Source organism: Aotus nancymaae, unplaced genomic scaffold (genome assembly GCF_030222135.1).
Source record: "Aotus nancymaae isolate 86718 unplaced genomic scaffold, 86718_ANA_hifiasm-v0.15.2.pri h1tg000038l, whole genome shotgun sequence".
NCBI lineage: Eukaryota > Metazoa > Chordata > Mammalia > Primates > Aotidae > Aotus > Aotus nancymaae.
Window position 1 is genome coordinate 3,948,720 of NW_026988452.1, and position 17,831 is coordinate 3,966,550.

A 17,831-nucleotide genomic window follows, 5' to 3' on the forward strand; every position below is an offset into this window, starting at 1 on the left:
CTCCCACAAATCATTAAGAAAAAAAAAAAAAGAAAAAGAAAATTCGGCAAATCATATGAAAAGGCAATTTACAGAGAAGGAAGTCACAGATGACTCATAAGCATATGAAAATACATTCAAATTCATCAATTATCAAAAAGACACAGATTATAACAATTGATACCATTCTACAAGAATCAGATGTGTAAAAGTTAAATAGCCTGACATGAAGGGTGTCCACAAACAGCAACTCTCACACACAGCTGGTGAAGAGCCACTTCGGAGGGCACGCTGTAAGTATAATATGTACTTCCATACTATACACTACACATACACTACACATATGTATAGCAGCATGGATCACAACAGAGGGGGCATTTTTATTTATCGTATTTTATTTAATATAGTTGGGAAATTACCCTAAATAAAGACAAGATGAAATTAGAACAAATATCCTAGAAAAAAATTATAATAGCAAACAAGTGGAATGAGATACAAGCCAGGCAGTGTTCAAGGGCTTTGTGTATTTAACTCATTTCATTCCCATAACCTCATAATAGCCCTGTTTTGCAAATGAGATATTCAGAGAAGTCAGATAACTCAACAAAGCTCACAGAGCTAGTAAATGGAGTCCCAGGAGCTCAACCAAGGTAAACTAGAATGTATTCCTAACCCTGACACCATGCTCCTTCTAACACAGCAAACATGAACAGGAGAAAAGCAAATCGTAAAGACTATTTTATAGAATAAAAAGAGTATTTTATACAACTTGAAGTTACAAGTTAAAAGACCAGTGACTGTAGAGAAGAAAATATCCCAACATATGAATGTATAGTTTTAGTAACCAGGATGTTTACATTAAGAACAAACTATAAATCAAAAAGAAAAAAGTAGACAAATAGGGAAATAATAGAAAAAGAGGTATATTTTATAGCTAGCAATCATATTACAAATATTCTTAACTAGGAAGTATTCAGAGAAAGGCAAAGAACAGCAAGGAAGCGTCGTTTGTGTCCATCCCAATTGGTCCTCAGAAACAGGGGGAAATGATGTCAGGCGGGGGGCGGGGGGGAAGCAGCCAATCAGAGGCATTGGCGAGGGAGGTGGGCTCATTCAACCACCATTGATTGGACTTGCACTTGGTGCGAGGGATGCTCACAGGCCAGGGAGCCCCAGGCTGTCAGAAGGAGCCCACAACTTCCTGCAAGTGAGGCGTGCACACGGGTGCTTCTTCAAAGGCTATTTTGGAATATTAACTGGGGGTCCAGAGATTCCATTCCTGGTCCAGGTTTTCACATATGCCTAACCACAGCCTTCCAAAACTGCTCAGCCCCAACTCCTTAGCTGTGATAAAAATTATCAATGTTTCCTGAAGAGTAATTTTATTCCACATTCACCAGCTCCCTTAGAAACCTTTAGTGATCTCTAAAACCTTCCTAATCCTCTCAGGCCAGAGGCTGACCCTTTCCTCTGAGTGTAGATTTACACAGTGAAAGACAATGGTTTCTGTGTTCATCAGTCCACGGCAGCAAAAACACAAAAATGTAGAACCCGAAGGTTGGTTGTAACTGCTACATGCTGTCGCTAAGGATGTCATTATCTGTCCTTGTTTATCCATTTGTCTCCATGACAATGATTATGTTTACAAATTAGGACAATGAAGATTCAACAGTAGAGTGTGGGTGACAAACCAGTGCCAGGTAATGGAAAATTTCATACACATATTTATTTGGAATCTGGGTGCTTTTCCACAGAAAGCAGCGAGATGCCAAAATCTAACACTGATGTGGGGATCTGCCAAGACTATGAAAAAGTAAAGGAATAAGAGAGTCCTAATTGTTCTGAAGGCCCATGCGAGGACACAAAATAAAGCCATGTTAAATGCCCTCATTGTTTTGCTTTGTTTTAGGCAGCAAGGACAAACTAAGGTGGTCCAAGAGCCACACTGCCCACCTGCAACTGTCTCATAAAGTTGTGCAAAAGTCCTTTCTGATGAACAAACTCTTACCTGCCTCCAGCTATTCTAAGGGAAAGGAAAAGGTGTGTGACCTAAGGTTATTATCTTTAGCACACAGATAATTGATATAGCAACTATTTCAAGAGTAAAACCTTCACTTATTATAGCGGGGCCAGATAAATGTTCAAGAAGTACAGTAGCTTTCTAAATGTTATGTAAATAACATGGTATCCTTCAGTTTCTTGTGTCTAAGATTATACAGTGCATGGTTTTAGTTTATGGACACTCAAATTTCCCTGGAATTTTATGTGGATGAATATTCCTATAGGCTGAGGGGACAGGCGGGTCCAATTTTCTACAGGCTGAGGAGACAGGTGGGTCCAGCTGGTCTCTCCGTTTATTTGCCGGCCAGCCCTGACTCTAGACTCACTTTTCCCTTATCTATCCTCCATGTTGCCACAGAGATGATGCAAAATTGATCATATCTGTCGCTACTTGAAAACTTCAAGGGTCCCCTGAGTTACAGAACCAAGTCCTTGCTTCTCAATTAACATGGCACATAGACCCCTCATGGTTTGGTCTCTGTCCTTCATCTCCCACACCACTTCTTGCTGGTACAGGCCAGAAGCATTATCCTGTGATCAGAAGATGTACCTTTGAGTATCTATTTCCTTTCCCTGGAATGCCTTTTCTCCATCCTTAACAACCCAACTGAGGTCTTGCCTCATCAGGATTTGATCTTTCAAAAAGATTTGTCCCTCTCTGGGCCATCTTTATAACTTGTACATACTTCTATTTGTGGACTGCAGTATCATAACATAGCTGTATGTCTGTGATCTCAGCGTGAGCTCTTTGAGGGCAGAGTTTCTGTCTGAATCCTCAGGGTTCTACTGCACCATCCACTCAATGAGTGAACGCTGACACTGATTGGATTGAAAGTGTCTTAAAAATCCCCAGGTGCTTCTGTCCCCTGGGATGTTATGTAGGACTTGGTACTTTAAAAATTAAGGTTTAGCATAAAATGGTCTCTCCATAGAAAGTATTATAATTTCAAAGAGTACTAGGTTTTACAATTATTTGCCTTTCTTAATCCAGTGTTTGTTGTGTAAGAAATAGGGAAATAAGGATGATAGGTCTCCCCCTATGAAAATGGTGGGATTTTGAATGTACATAAATGTAGGTTAAACAAATCCTGTTATCATTCTTTCCTGAATTATGGGGAAGACAACCAATCTCCCGAATCATATTATTGTGAGGTTTTTTGTTTGTTTGTTTTTTGTTTTTGAGAGAGTCTTGTTCTGTCACCAGGCTGGAATGCAGTAGCATGATCTCGGCTCACTGCAACCTCTGCCTCCCAGGTTCAAGCGATTCCCCTGCCTCAGCCTCCCAAGTACCTGGGACTACAGACATGCGCCACCATGGCTGAATTTTAGTATTTTAGTAGAGGTGGGATTTCACCATGTCTGCCAGGATGGGCTCGATCTCTTGACCTTGTGATCCACCCGCCTGGGCCTTCCAATGTGCTGGGATTACAGGCGTGAGCCACCATGCCCAGCCCCAAATTGTATTGTTTTACAGAAAAACCTAAATGATCTGTGGTCATAGCAGCGGACTTAAGAAGAGACTCAGATTACCTGATGGGCTAATTTATTGCTCCACTTACATCTAGTGAACAATGATAGCTACTAAGTTGCCTTGGGTTTTCCAGGGGTTCCATTCTTGGAGAGGCAAAGAAGAGGCCAAGCCAGAGACAGAAGCTGAAATAAGCACTACATTCCCAGATTTTGTGTCCAAGACCATCATCTGAGTCACACAATAACAATTACACTAGTTGACTTCCTTGGCTAAGGGAAATGCCACTTATCTCTGTTTCATTTTGCAATCTTTCTGCCTCCATCTTTATATTTTCCATGTTGTATTAAAACCATTCATCCATTCAAAAAAGCAGTCACTGAGCACATATGATGAGCCAAACACAGTGTTAGCCCTGACAACATGACAATGAACAAAGACCCTGACCTCAGGGAGTGCACGTCCTAGCAAGGAGGACCCACATTAAGCAAGTATCATCTTTAGGAGTACTTGTTTAGTTAGAGTTGTGACCAGTGCCTTCAAGGAAAAGTGCAGTTGGTAATGAGTCCATACAGATGAGGATCTTAACTAGGATAAGAGGTCAGGGAAGGTTTCTCGGAGGGTAAGAGCTGAAGCGTGAGTCAATGTTATTGCAGCAGAGAGAGGAGTAGGCCTAGAGTGTTTGAGACAGAAGACTCTGAGTTGGGGTTGGGAGGGTACATCTGAGGACTTAGAAAAAAGCCAGTGCAACTGTAACAATGAATGTAAAAGGGAGAGTGGAGCAGAATGGGCTGGAGAGGAAATCAGAGTGAACTGACATGCTTGGTAGATCAAAAAAATACTAGAATGGAGGGAAATCCTTAATATACTGAAGGATGTTAAGTAGAAATGTATCATAATCAGAGGTGCATTTTTGTAAGCTCACTTCCATAGATTTAAGGAAAACAGTTTTCATGGGCAAAGCCCATTCCAGGAAGCCATGTGAATATTGATGTTAGTGACAAAATACTCCAAGAGTAGAATGAACAAGACTTGGTAACTGGTTGCACATAAGAAGTGGTAATGAGGAGGAGTCAAGTGTGTATCTAGGTATGTCGTTTGAGCAACTAGATGGGTGTTGAAAGTATCTGCTGGAGAAAGAGAAGGTTTGGGGGGTAAACAGAAGCATGAGTTCACTTTTAATGCATTCAAGTTCAGGTGTTTGAAGGCTTCTAGATGAAGATGTCATGGGAATAGTTCAGAGGAGAAGTTTGCTCGAGATAGAATTTGAAAGTCACTGGAGTATAGGTGGCAACTGAAGCCATGAGAGTAGATGGGATTGCCTTGGTGGCTGAATGAGGTAAAAGAGAAACTAGGAACATGTGACACCATGGGAATCAAGGGGAAAGAGTATTTCAAAAGACAGAATAGTCAACTTTGTAGAATGACTCTGAGAGGTGGCATGATATGAGGACTACGAGAGTACATTTGATTAAGTGGTATGAAAATAACTGGTGACTTTAGCAAGAGTTGATGCCATGGAGTGGCTGAAACAGAAGCTGAATTTGAGGGTTTATGGAGGGAATAGTGGCTAAAGATAGAAAAAGAAACTGTAGGCAACTCAGCCCAGAAAGTTGAGAACAGTGGGAGAGACGCTAGTAGCTAGAGGAGCGTGTGGTTTGCAGAGGGTCCTTTGTGGGGCAGAAGGAGATGTTTGGCTGGTTTGTTGAGACGTTTGTAGTAATGAGACAAATTGGAGCAGGCATAAGTGCTAACAGGAAGTACAGAGGAAGAAATTGAAATAAAGTCAGAAAGAGAGGAAATAATTAATATTCTTAAGGAAAACCTGATGAGCTAGAGTGCATAGCACATGCAAAATGGTTGGCCTTTGTAAGAAGACAAAAAATTTTTGACTACATGAAGTCTCCGTCTAATAGTTTCCATTTTTCCAGTGAAATGGAAAAACACTGAGATTAAGAGAGTTGGAGACGTGAGAGGAATGGGATGGGTTTAAGAGAGGTTTTGTAGAAACTAGGAGGCCAGTCAGTTTTGAGATTCTAGTTGAGGTCACTGACCATTAATTTGCAGAAATACAAATCTGCTCCATTCTGTTCTTCAGCTTTTCTTAGCAGCCTGGGCGTAGACATAGAGAAGATAGATAGGTTCATCAGGGTGGAAATTGCTGGACAATTTGCAAGAGTTGAATTGAAGTAATGGATCTTAGAATCTATCAGTAATACAAAGAAAACAGAAGGCAGAAAAAGGTGTTAGATGAATGGATAGGCAAATGAATGGGAGATGAAAGGGCAAGTCAACTAGAAGCGCCTAGTGAAAGAAGAGTTGTAATGGCATACGTATAACAAGTGAAAAGAAGGGAAGATTGTGGATGAGATACTGGATGTTTTTGCACTGTTTGGTTGATGGAGTAGTTTCAAGTATGGACAGTGGTCACAGAAGGACAATAGATGGATGAGCAGAGTGGCTAATTCACTGGAGTGGTGAATAGTTTATTCAAGTAAGTAGTAAAGTCACCTAAGTGGAGAGCGAGTGGACAGCCCAGCAACACCCCATCAGCGGAGGAGGAGGTGTGGCTTGGAGGCCCAGCGAAGGCTGCCGCAGGAATGGAGCACAAGCTTCAAAATGCAGAGCTTTAACTAGCGGGTGAAGACGTAGTGCCCTCAAAGTGGCAACACGGGGACACTGACCACACTCTCAAGCCTGGAGCTACCTGGAGTGTAACGTGGTCCCTATTTGAGAGGCCAACAGATGAAGCCTTGTTCTCAGAGAACTGGCTGGACTCAGTTAACACAAAAAGATGGAAGGGCTCTCCCGCCAAGAGTTTGGGAATCTAAAGGGAGGAAGTCGTTTATCACAGAATGGCTGTTCCACTGTGCGTGGTATGTGGGTTTGTCAAGTGCAGACACACAGTGGCTTGGGTCATAGTCTCTCTGAGGTAGAGAAAATTATTTTATATTCCTACTCCCAGAACCTAGAATACGGTGAGCCACCTGGACATACTAAACAAGTGTTTAACTCTTACTGAAAATTTGATTGCTCATTCTTTTGCTGATTCTGCATTCTACTGTGACATTCTGAATACCGGTCATCATTATGCAAAAATGTAGATGCAGATCCAAAAGCCTGTAAGAGATTCATTTGTACCTGTATTTTCATCCGTACACATCTGCTGATTAGATCTCTCTTAGGAGCTTGTCTTGGTATCATTTGCTTCTTTTTTTTCCTAAAAGTGAAGCAATAGGATATGCTCTGGTTAATACAGTGTTTTGGTTACTCAGGTTGCAGTTAATTCAAGTGTGTTGCACATGGAGCTTCACTCTCACAATGCTAGGGAGGATTAAGACATTTGATCTAGATGCCATCTGCCAGCTGAGGGATGGGGAAAAGAACAGTCAGAAAATCACATGTAACTTTTAAAAACCGCCTTAACATTGTACAGAAAAGAATTCTGTATGTCCAGTTAATTCACTGTCATTATGTAAAAAATCTGCAGTTCTTTTTTCATTTCTCCTAGTAAATTTGAGCTCTATGAGGCTGATTTTTGCTTATAAACTTGACAAATGAAATTCCAGAGTCTGGCTCTAAAAATACAAATCTTCACATCATGCCAAGAAAGGAGCTTAAGGAATATCCTCCTCCTTTTCTACAGCTCTAGAGATGTTTTTGGTGCTGTGAATTACATTAAAAAATCCAATTTGATAAAGCATTAAATTAAGCACTTCCAGAGGATGTCAATCTTGTTTTCCTGTGAAACACAGAAGTTTACGTGACTATTCATAACCCTTTGTCCTATTCCATATATATATCAGATCTTGGAAGGGCTGTTTGAACAAAAAGGTCTTATAAGATTATGAAGATTCTAGACACAAAAATAGCCTCCAAAGGAACCCTGTAATTCTGATGGGTTCTTTTAGTTGATCATTTTTATTCTAGTAAGAGTGATGTATTGAAAACTTTGTGTAATTAACTATATAAATCTTTGTAAGAGTTTTAAGTAAAATCAGGTAAGGATCATAGTATGTTTCTTTTCTCCCCTCTGCTTGACAGAATAATTGAAATCTTATGAGTCTACAAGCTTTCTTATTTAGAAAAATGATCAGAGTTGGACGCGGTGGCTCACACCTGTAATCCCAGCACTTTGGAAGGTCAAGGTGGGCAGATCATGAGGTCAGGAGTTCGAGACCAGCCTGGCCAAGATGGTGAAACCCCATCTCTACTAAAAATACAAAAATTAGCCGGGTGTGGTGGTGCATGCCTCTAATCCCAGCTACTAGGGAGGCTGAGGCAGGAGAATCGCTTGAACCCGGGGGGTGGAGGTTGCAGTGAGCGGAGATCACACCACTGCACTCTAGCCTGGGTGACAGAGCAAGACTCTGTCTCAAAAGAAAATGATCAGTAATGACATAGTAGCAAGTGTTGAATTTAAACTCCTGCTGAAACAATAAAGCTGAAAAAATATACAGAAGAATTATTCTTAGGCACTGGATGCCAATCACTGCAGAACTATGATCCTTGAGAGAAAGGAAGCAAAGTAGTTAAACCCCACATTCATCCTGGGTTTTTCCACGAAGACATTTTTCAATCTGCTATCCAGGAAAAAGGAGTCCAAGGAGAGACAGGAAGAAACAGAGGTAGGAGTTAGGAGATGCTAAGACTGCAGGAATCTGGAAGGGTGCAGGGGAAAGTAACAGACAGTAGGGAGTCACTTAGAAAATAGACAGTCATGTGTTGCTTCATCACAGGGATAAATTCTGAGAAATGAGTCATTAGGCAATTTCTTCATTGTACAAACATCATAGAAGGTTTAGCTATCTACACACCTACACTATGTGGTATAGCCTATTGCCCCTAGGCTACAAACCTGTATAGCATGTTACTGTACTGCATACTGTAGGCAACTGTAACACAACAGTAATTTGAGTATTTGCATATTGAAACATATCTAAAACAGAAAAGGAACACTCAAATGCAGTATAAAAGATTTTAAATGGTACAGCTATGCAGGGCACTTACCGTGAATGGAGCTTACAGACCCAAAGGTTGCTCTGGGTGAATCAGCAAATGAGTGGTGAGTAATGCGAAGGCCGAGGACATTCCAGAGTACTACTGTGGACTTCATAAATGCTGTACACTTAGGCCACACTGGAATTCCTTTTTTTTTTTTTTTTATTTTTTCTTTCTTCAAAACCAACCAGATATCTTACTGTATATACTACTGTGGACTTCATAAATGCTGTACACTTAGGCCACACTGGAATTCCTTTTTTTTTAATTTTTTCTTTCTTCAAAAACACTGTTAGCTTACTGTAACTTTTCACTTTATGCACTTACATTTTCTTAACTTTTTGACTCTTTTTAAATAACACTTAGCTTAAACACATTCTGTAACTGTAGAAAAGTATTTTCTCTTCATATTCTTATTCTATAAGCTTTTTTCTAGTTTTAAAATTTTTATTTTTTACTTTTTAAACATTTTTCTTAAAAACTAAGACACGAACACACACATTAGCCCAGGCCTACACAGGGTCAAGATTGTCAATATCACTGTCTTCTACCTCCGCCTCTCATCCCACTGACGTTCTTCAGGGACAATAGCACGCGTGGAGCTGCCATCTCCTATGACAACAATGTCTTCTTCGGGAACACCTCCTGAAGTACCTGCTCGAGGCTGTTTTACAGCCACCTTTTTTTAATACAAGTAGAAGGAGCACACTCTTTAGAAGAGGTAACACCCCAATCGCAAGGAATGCACCTGATACGGCTTGGCTCTCTGTCCACACCAAACCTCATGTTAAAATGCAATCCCCAGTGTTGGAGGTGGGGCCTGGTGGGAGGTGATGTGATTGTGGTTTCTCATGAATGGTTTAGCACCATCCCCCTTGGTACTAACCTCACCATAGTGAGTGAGTTCTCATGATATCTGGTTGCTTAAAAGTGGGCAGCACCCCCTCCCTCCTTCTCTCTCTCTCTCTCTCTCTCTCTCTCTCCCTCCTGTTTTCCCCATCTGAAATGTCTAACTTCCCCTTTGCCTTCTTCGATGATTGGAAGTTTCCTGAGGCCTCCCCAGAAGCAAAAGCTGCTATGCTTCCTGTACAGCCTGCAGAATCATGAGCCCAGTAAACTACTTTTCTTTATAAATTACCCAGTGTCAGATATTTCTTTATAACAATGCAAGAATGAACTGATACAACAAGTAATACCCAAATTTTGTTTTTTAACTTCTTCAGTATACTAGGCTGGACTAATAAAGTGTCCAGTAAAAGGAACCATGGCTCATGGAGGAGGTGATAGGCTGGACTGGTAAAGTGTCCAGTAAAAGGAACCATGGCTCATGGAGGCTGAGTCAGAGAAAATACAAGTTAATCCTGGAACAAATTGTGATGTCAGAAAATGCTCAAAGAGGATAACAACATGTGAAAAGGGCATAGGAGCTAATCTGAAAGAGCTCCTCCCAAAGTTATTTGAGCAAGAAGGTAAATAAAATAGTATTGAATTATAAACCAAGGAATAAAACAAACATTGTTGGGCCTATGCTGATATAAATGCATAACTGAATAAATAAATGGAGTAGAAGAGATGATCTTCCTTAAAGAATCATTCCAATTAATAAATGTAGAAGCAATAAGGGACATAGAAAAGCAGTGCTAGAATACCACAATAATGTCTACAAGCGTCATTCACTAATGGATGCTAAAATTAGTACGTGAAAGTGTGAGGAGAAACACAGTATTTGCGTCATCTGAAAATATTCCCCCCGAAGAAATATCTACTAATTAAAAAGAAAAGAATAATCACTTTAAAATGGAGAAATCTGAAAAGCACCATCTTAGCCGAAGGATCAAGGTTAGCATCACCACTAATAAGACAGATCAGTCTCCTTTATTCTCTGATATGTTACACATCATCTCCATGTAATTCTTTTCAATAATATATAACTTCAACCTAATCATGAGAAGACATCAGAAAAATTCAAATCGAAGGACACTATACATAACCAACCAATGTTTTTCAAAAGTCTCAAGGTCATGGAAGACAAGGAAAAACTGAAGAATTGTCACAGTTTAGGGAAAACTAAAGAGACCTGATAACCAAATGCAATGCAGGATCCTGGATTAGCGCCTGACAGAAAAAGGACATTAGCAGTAAAACTTGTAAAATGTGAATAGAGTCTATAGTTAATTAATAATGTATCAGTGTTAATTTATTAGTTTTATTAGTTGTGCTACACGGTTATGGAAGATGTTAACATTAAAGAAAGCTATGTAAAGGGCATGCTGTATTCGCAACGTGGGTAATATCACCTCCAAGAGATGAAAACTGGATCTTGAGGGGGGTAAAAAAAAACCTTAATTTTTTAATTTTGTTTTATTTTTATTTATTTGTTATTTGTCTCACTGTGTTGCCCAGGAGCGATCTTGGCTCACTGCAACCTCTGACTCCTGGGTTCAACCAATTCTCCTGCCTCAGCCTCCAGAATAGCTGGGACTATAGGTGTGTGCCACTATACCTGGATAATTTTTTGGATTTTTTTTTTAAATCTCAGACCTATGTGTGAATTCTCACTTTTTTATGTGCAAAGCACATATATGTACAATACATAAACAGACATACTGAACATCTGTAGTATTAAAATTTCATGGAGAGAGAGAGAAGCAGTTAGGGAAAAATGACTTCTTAGGGGGTGTTGTGTATACTTCAGGTGTTCCATGTATGGTCATATGCCACATAACCACATTTCAGTCAATGAGGGATCATTTAAACAACGGAGGTCCCAGGAGATTATAATATATTATTTTTACTGTATCTTTTCTATATTTAGACATACAAATATTTACCATTGTATTAAGTAGCCTGTACCATCTAGGTTCGTGTAAGTACACTATATGATGTTCGCACAATGACTAAATTGTCTAATGTCTCATTTCTGAGAATGTATCTTCGTTGTTAACCAATACATCACTGTAATTCGAATCTGTTTCATTTAAGTTAATGCCATCCACATGTTTTTATTACAATAACTTACATAAACCATCAAGTGTCAGTGAGTGGAGTAGGAACTCTCAATTCCCTTGTTTGGAGCATTCAGAAAACCAGCCAAGTGAAGAAAAATAGAGCTAAAAAACATATGTAGCTCCTGTCTGTGTTTCAGCCATAATCAATTGTCTCGATGCGTTATGGTTCCTTCTACCTTTGACATTTGCTAATAATATTTCTTTTTCCAGAAATACTCCCCCAGCTCACTTTACTTGTGTAACACCTGCCCAAGAATACAACATTTCAAGTCAAATATGCCTCCCTCTGTGAAAACGTTCGTAGCCACTTAGTCCGGATTAACTATCAAGCACCCGTATTACACAACCTTAGAGCTTCCTGTGCTGCTTCTCCTTTGCTTTCACGGGGTACAGTGTGATGTTTTGATAAATATATTCTGTGGGAAATGATCATATTTTCTGTATTGCCTTTCAGGGTCAGCAAAGCCCCTCCCAGGGCCAGCTGATTCCTAGAGATAGCAAATGACTCCCCTGTGAGCAGCCATTTATATGCAAATCAACTAATCCAGAACCCAGATTCACCAACTACCTCCTTTATTGAGCTCTTACAAGTTGAACTAATATTCTTCTGCCCTTATCACTCCAGGACCAGAAACCAGACAGCTCCTACACCTCAGAGCCCCAGGAAATTATTCCAACTAGCCAATCTCGAACATACCTCTTCTGCTTACTCTGCCTAGCCCATTTCTCCCAACAAAAACCACAATAAAGGCTCTCACTTGCGCTTTTTCACCCTCACTCCTTCCTACTCCTGACCTAAGACCTTGGTGCTTCCCCATGTGGCCAGGTGGCCCTTCCCCATATGCCCCCTCCTCCTGGGAGTGATGAGAAAACACTGTCTTTTCAATGGCAACCATCTCCTGATCTGGTTGGCTTCACCATGCCTGAACAAATTCAAAATCGCAAGTACTTTTTTTTTTTTGAGACGGAGTCTCACTCTGTCACCGGGCTGGAGTGCAGTGGCACGATCTCGGCTCACTGTAACCTCCAACTCCCAGGTTCAAGTGATTCTCCTGCCTCAGCCTCCTGAGTAGCTGGTACTACAGGTGCGCACCACCATGCCCAGCTAATTTTTGTATTTTTAGTAGAGACAGGGTTTCACCATGCTGGCCAGGATGGTCTTGATTTCTTGACCTCATGACCCACCCCACTTGGCTTCCCAAAGTTCTGAGATTACAGGCATAAGCCACCATGCCCTACCACAAGTACATCTTAAAACAGGAAGATTCCTTACCCACCCAGAGCACAGCCGACACCAGGTATTTACCTAATGCTTTAAGGGTGACAGAAGCAACAGAAGCCAGAGTGGCCTGCACAGCCAATATAAGAAGTCACTCTTGGAGCCCACATGATAGGATCTAATCCCGGGGCCTAGTCCAGCCCAGCAGCCTTCCAGGTTGTGGGAAGCAGCTTAACCCCTATCCACAAGACTCTCTGGCCTCCCAACCCTTCCATGTCCCGGCCCCCAGTTATTATTCTTTTTTTTTTTTTTGAGACAGAGTCCCACTTTGTCACCCAGGCTGGAGTGCAGTGGCAAGAACATGGCTCAATACAGCCTTGACCTCATAGGCTCAAGTGATCCTCAAGCCTCAGCCTCCCAAGTAGCTGGGACTATGGGCACACACTACCATACTTGGTTAATTTTTGTATTTTTTGTGGAGATGGAGGTCTCCCCATGTTGCCCAGGCTGGTCTTAAACTCCTGAGCTCAAGTGATCTGCCCACCTCGGCCTCCCAAAGTGCTGGGATTACAGGCATGAGCCACCACACCTGGCCAGTGGCCCCCAATTCTTTTGGCTGACTGAGAGAAGGGGACACTCAATTTTTCACTCTGGGATGATCTATCATGGGAATATCCTTTGAGTAGTCTTTTAAGTAGAAAACACTTTATCAAACTATAGAGTGACTTTCATGGCCCAGATGAAACAGTCAGAATAGCTAATGCCATGTTTTCCCAGTAGTTGAGTTCCTCATTATTAAATAGCACTATGTACAGAACCCCAAAATCCTAACCTATTTCCATATTTAGGAGAAAAAAGTGTATGTCATCCAGAGAACAGCCCTATTAAAGCCACATTATGTTCACTGTACTATAAAATCATATAATAGGTTAACCAACTGCCCTGCATTTAGATTTTTTATGACTCCAATATTTTCTCTGGAAAAAAAAAATGGATATTTTGTATTTGTTAATCTAAGGAATTCATTTTAGTAATTGTCTCAAAGTAAAGGAAGTCAAAGCCTCTATCTCCAGACTAATAAAACTGCCAGCCACTTCCAAACAGAAGTTCTCCCACTTACAAGGGAAATGAGAGTTCTGTCTTTATCAGGCACCCCTCTCAAGGGTAGGGACTTGAAGTTAACCTTGGTGATTCTGAGGAACCCACCACAAGGTTCTCTATGGTAGTTATGGAAAACCCATTGGACTTGAAGGCACAGAAGCCCTCATCCATCTGAGTGCAAACATTACGTGGAGAAATGAGCTCTGCTCTGCGATTGCAGAGGTAGTGGATCTGGTAGCTGAGTCAATGCCTCTACACAGCTGCTGCTTCTTGGGAGTGCTATGGTGTCTATATCTCAGTACAGGTTAGATTCCTTCTACGTGTAATCCTTAGTTCTCTGGGTGTTGCAGTGGCAGCAGGTAACACAGAGCTGAATGGAAACAAGTGCAGGAGGGGCATGCCAGCATGCCAGAGGAGGAGCTGGGAAAGGACGCATGTCTCCTGCCAGAGGAGGAGCTGGGAAAGGACGCATGTCTCCTGCCAGAGGAGGAGCTGGGAAAGGACTTGCAATGGTGATATCCCAGACTTGGGGTTAATAGAGACTGAAATGCCAAGAAGAGTTTGGTGTCAGCCCATCATATCCTGGTGTAATTGAATTGTTAATGTGGAACGGTCAGCCCAGTGGTCTTTAAAACAGATGTGCCTACCCCATGAGAGTTCCCAAGATGTTTGACTGAGGGTCAGGAAGATCAGGTATAAGACTTTTCTTTTGCCAGGTGCGGTGGCTCAAGCCTGTAATGCTAGCACTTTGGCAGGCCAAGGCGGGCGGATCATGAGGTCAGGAGATCGAGACCATTCTGGCGAACACAGTGAAGCCCCATCTCTACTAAAAACACAAAAAATTAGCTAGGCATGGTGGCACATGCCTGTAGTCCCAGCTACTCAGGAGGCTGAGACAGGAGAATCGCTTGAACCCAAGAGGCGGAGGTTTCAGTGAGCCGAGATTGCACCACTGCACTCCAGCCCAGCGACAGAGGGAGATTCTGTCTCAAGAAAAAAAAAAAAAAAAAAAAGACTTTTCTTTTTATATGTGTTATCTAAAACAATGAGATTGTTACATTTAATATTTAATGCCTGCATTGATTCTGCCACCCTCACTCAGCACAAGTTAGCTAGACCTTGCCCTGAACCATAGACAGGCATCTGGGGGCCTTCACTTGTCCCTTTGCTCTCAGTATACTGAAAATTACTGCAGATTGAGCCTGGTGAGTGAATTTGTTGATTATATCTTTTTGTTTTTAGCTGCTTTAGCTGAACTTATTCTTTCATGAGAACCCAATGAATAACTTAAGATTTTAAGATCATACAAGTAGTAATAGAAGCCCAAATTAATTTTTTAATAGGCAGAGCTAACTCTGCCCCTACTACTAGGAAGATCTTTTTGTTAAATTAACAAAGAGGAGGAAAAACTAGATTTGACATTGAACTCAATTACTCTCATTAAAAATACATCTGATATTTTTAGTGAGAACAAACAATTTTATACCATTAATAGAAATTATTTTAAAATATTGCTTAGTTCATTTTCAGCTCATCCTTTTAACTTCAATTTTTTTAACCTTAAAGTAAAAGTGTATTAGTTAAAAAGAATAATGCATCTCATCCATAAAAATATTAAAAAGCTTATGTCATACTTGAGTACTGGGCTCTGTCATTCACTAGCTGTGTATAATCATAGGCTAGTCTCTGGATCTCAGTTTTCTTCTCTGTAAAATGTGAATAATAGTCCCTACCTCACAGATTTTGTTGAGAAGACTTGTTTTGAGAATGCCTGGTACAGCTTAAGGATCTCAGAGTTTTGATTCCTGTCCCCATAGGGGACAACTTTGAACAGTTTGGGCCAGTTATTTTGCTAGTTGTCCCTCAATATGGGCGTGGTCTGTAGTTCAATGCTGAGATGTGAGCACTAGAACAGGCAGGAAACACTTTTGATCAGGAGGCTTTTTGCAGCATTGCCAGAGGCCCGCCTCCTCCATAGTGCAGACGTCCTGTCAACCTGCAAAAGGACGCCAGCCAGCCTGGAGTGGCTTCCCAGGGAAACGCTATTGAGCTGTATCTGCTTTCAGCAGCTGGTTGCACTTAGAAAGGAACTATTACATTCATGAACTAATATTCAGAGAGCAGCAGACATGAATCCAACACACACAAAGAATCCAAATTGAATACCTCACTTTCAGCCTATAAGTTCATGTACATATCACTGTAATTGCCATTTATAATCTAACAGCGACAGTTATTCATTTTTGGTGATTGCTTGGGAATTATCCGTAAAAGCTCTAGATTTTTAATTTTTGGTAATTTGGTGTGCAAAGATTTTAGGTACTCATTTAAAATACTAGTAACTTAGGTAAACAAGACCTGGAATTTAAAAAGTGTATAATCAGATTCAAGTATGAATTTGGATATGTAGGATCTACAATGCAAGCGTACTCCTTTGAAAACTGCATAATTGTGAGAAAACTGCAGACCAAGCCCATATTGAGGGACGTTTAGCAAAATCAGTGGCTTATGCTCTTCAACACCGTCTAGGTCAAAGCTGCCTCAGGTTTGGTTCCAGATTAAAGGAGGCTAGAGGGACAGGACAAGTAAAGGTCATGCATGGTTCTCAATTGGCTCCTTGGACAATTGATGAAATCTAGATATCTCCAGATTAGAAAATAGTCTTTTCTCAACATTAATTTTTTAATTTTAATTAAAATTAATTAGATATAAATATAATAAATATATGTGTGTGTGTATATATACATATATTTAGATAGATACAGAGAGAGAAAAAAAGAATGATAAAGGAAATATGGTAAAACGGGAACATTTGGGTAATTTGGGGGCACCTGAGATATTTGGTATTTTTGCAACTTTCCTGAAAATCTGAAACTATTTTTGAAACCCGCTCACCCACAAGTCTCCTGCCATTCTAAGTAGTCACAGAACAGCATATCCACACACCTGGCAGCAGCCTGCTCTCTGCCTCCCTGACTTATTTACAGAGCATTAAGAAGTCCTTTCCCCATTTTCCCGCTAGTACTGTAGGCCGAGTTCATCACTTGCCTCCGGGACACATGGTATTTTTTCCTTTCTCTGTCATCCATAGAACTGAAAACTCCCTGTCGTTTCTAAGATATTCTGTATCAGACAAAGCATTAGCGCCTTTCCGCTTTAGGTTGTTGGTCTACAGGGGTCGAAACTCCAAGATTTGAGCTTTGTTATTCCAGTAACATCCCCCACACATAAATCCAACCATATGAGGAAAAAAGTTGTTCCTAGATAAAAAGAAAAACTCGTTTTTAAATCATGACAAATAATAAAAAAAGAAATAGAAAACAAAGCAGCAGCGGCATGACCACCATCCATCCAGCTCCAGGAACCTGGAGGAAATCCGAGCGAGGGCTCAGAGCCTCTCTTTGGGCTTAGACAATTCCCAAACATCGGCAGGCACGTTCCACGAGGCCCCCTGCCCACATCAGAATGAACGTGGTGTCGTCTGTTCTTGTTTTCTCCATCCTTGTTCGTCCTCCCAGTCTTGACTATTCTTACAGAGAGTTTTCCCTGGGATATAATGAAAGCCCCATACAAAAACGTACACTTGTCACTTAAAGTTGAAAGTATAAAATCAAGTAGAATAAAAACCAGAGGCATCCTCTTACCTTCAAATAGCAGTTGTGTGAAACAGATCCCGCGTCTACACCAGGTCCCTGAGGGTTTGAGCCTACCTCAATGCATCCAGAATATATAGGGAGAGCTTACAGATCTGGGTTTTTCATTACACAAGGTGTTTTTGATGAGTCCTCAGCCAAGATCCACTTAAAAACAAAAGCTACACAAAGACTACAAAAAGGCCACACAAAGTTTAAACAAAAGGCTAAAGAAAGACTAAACAAAAGTCAAAGAAAGTTTAAACAAAGAGCGAAACAGAGACAAAACAAAGGCCAAACAAAGACAAAAACAAAGAGCAAAAGAAAATCTAAACAAAAGCTAAGCTAAGCTACACCGATAT

The 17,831-nt window shown here is 40.8% G+C and overlaps 1 protein-coding gene across 6 annotated transcripts in view; it reads right to left on the minus strand.

Annotated features, from left to right (window-relative positions):
- The window catches only part of MOBP (myelin associated oligodendrocyte basic protein), a 107,405-nt gene extending 89,791 nt beyond the window's left edge, over positions 1 to 17,614 (minus strand). For all 6 annotated transcript variants that reach the window (XM_064360115.1, XM_064360114.1, XM_064360116.1 and 3 more), the window contains exons 1-2: positions 17,482 to 17,614; positions 6,650 to 6,728 (exon numbers count right to left, since the gene is read on the minus strand). The gene's annotated coding sequence lies outside the window, so the exon portion shown is untranslated. The remainder of the gene's footprint in view (positions 1 to 6,649; positions 6,729 to 17,481) is intronic.
- Between the last annotated feature and the right edge of the window lie 217 nt (positions 17,615 to 17,831).